This window comes from Chrysochloris asiatica, unplaced genomic scaffold, assembly GCF_000296735.1.
Source record: "Chrysochloris asiatica unplaced genomic scaffold, ChrAsi1.0 scaffold00064, whole genome shotgun sequence".
In the NCBI taxonomy this organism is placed as follows: Eukaryota; Metazoa; Chordata; class Mammalia; order Afrosoricida; family Chrysochloridae; genus Chrysochloris; species Chrysochloris asiatica.
In genome coordinates this window covers 1,586,171-1,588,328 of record NW_006408582.1, presented here as the reverse complement: position 1 = coordinate 1,588,328, position 2,158 = coordinate 1,586,171, and the positions used below count along the sequence as shown (strand labels likewise).

The 2,158-nt window shown below is 42.9% G+C and overlaps 1 pseudogene; it reads left to right on the top strand.

The window, feature by feature from the left end:
* The window catches only part of LOC102839098, a 36,283-nt pseudogene extending 34,168 nt beyond the window's left edge, over window positions 1-2,115 (top strand).
* Window positions 2,116-2,158: the final 43 nt, after the last annotated feature.

The following is a 2,158-nucleotide window of genomic DNA, read 5'->3' as shown; positions in this document are numbered from 1 at the left end:
ACTCACTTCAAGTTTTAATAGCAGAGATAACCTGAAAAGGCTGGAGAAATATATAGCATGCAAACATAAATCAAAAGAAAGCAGGAATGGCTACATTAAGATGAGATAAAGTAGACTCCACAGCAGAAAATTACCAGGGACATGACATAATGATAAAAAGAACATTCCACCAGTAAGACATGTTGTTGTTAAGTGCTTTCGAGTCGAGTCCAACTCATAGCAACCCTATATAGGGTTTCTGAGGCTTTAAATCTTTGCAGGAGCAGAAAGCCTCATCTTTCTCCCTTGGAGCGGCTGGCAGGCACAAACTGCAGACTTCGTGGTTCTCAGTCCAATGCTTATCAAATGAAGTCACCACATATCGCAATACATAACAATCCTAAATGTGTATGCACCAAACAATAAAACCACAAAATAAATTGAAGAAAAACTGATAGAACTGAAAGGAGAAACAGACAAATTCACAATTACAGTTGGGACTTCAAAACTCCTCTCAGAACAGACAGGACATGAGGTAAGCAAAAAATCAACATTAACTATAGAGTACTTCAACAACACCACTAACCTACAGGGTTTAATCAGCATTTATAAAGCACTGAACTCCACAACAGCAGAATAAACATTCTTTGCACATGCCCACAAAATTTATACCAATACAAACTACATCCTGGGCTATAAAACAAACCTTCACCCTTTCAAAAGAATTAAAATCATCCAGAGTATGTTCCCCAATCACAATGTAATCAAACTAGAAATTTTAACAGGAAAATAACAAGAAAATCTCAATGTACTTGGAAACTAAGCAGCACATGTCTAAATAATACATGACTTAAAGAAGTCTCAAACGAAATTTAAAAGTATATTGAACTGAGTCTCCCAGACTGCTGCCTCCACTACCATAGGAACCTACATATATCCCAGGCCTGGGAAGGGCGATGCCAGGGAGCTGGGGAAGCCTTTCGTCTTGTCCATCATGGTTGACAGTGTTAAGTATGAAGTGCCCCCTCCCTCCCCTAGCACGATGGAGATGCCTCCCCTTTGGCTGATAGGGCTAGCCCAGGGTCCCAGCAGGTATCTTAACCTTCATTAACTGTGCCTATGTCAAGTGCCCTGGTACAAGATATTTTCACCTATGCTAAAGTATTGGTGCTGATTGCGGTCATCATTGCAGGCATTGTTAGACTTGGCCAGGGGGTTGCAACTCACTTTGAGAATTCATTTGAGGGTTCATCATACATGCTGGGTGACATTGCCCTGGCCCTGTACTTAGCATTGTTCTCCTACTCGGGCTGGGGCACCCTCAAGTATGTCACTGAAGAGATCAAGAATCCTGAAAGGAACTTACCCCTGTCCATTGGCATTTCCATGCCCATTGTTACCATCATCTACATTTTCACCAATGTGGCCTATTATACCGTGCTGGACATGAAAGACATCCTGGCCAGTGAAGCTGTTGCTGTGACTTTTGCAAACCAGATTTTTGGCATCTTCAACTGGACAATTCCATTAGCAGTTGCAATATCCTGCTTTGGTGGCCTCAATGCCTCCATTGTGGCTGCCTCTAGGCTTTTCTTTGTGGGCTCAAGAGAAGGCCATCTACTTGATGCCATCTGCATGACTCATGTTGAGCGGTTCACACCAATACCTTCTCTGCTTTTCAATGATATCATGGCATTAATCTACTTGTGTGTGAAGGACATCTTCCAGCACATTAACTACTATAGCTTGAGCTATTGGTTCTTTGTGGGGCTTTCTATCATGGGCCAGCTTTATCTGCAATGGAAAGAGCCTGATTGGCCTCGTCTCCTCAAGCTCAGCCTTTTCTTCCACATCATCTTCTGCCTCTGCATCATCTTCCTGGTGGTTGTTCCACTTTACAGTGATACAATCAACTCCCTCATTGGCATTGGCATTGCCCTCTCTGGCTTGCCCTTTTACTTCCTCATCATCAAAGTGCCCGAAGGCAAACAACCTCTTTGTCTCCAAAGAATTGTGGCATCTACCACACGGTACCTCCAAGTCCTATGTATGTCAGTTGCTGCAGAGATGGACTTGAAAGATAGTGAAGAGATGCCCAAGCAATGAGATCCAAAGTCTAACTACATACCACTGTGAATCCTGAGATGTAAACAAGGACCTCATCTCCTACTGGCTGGAG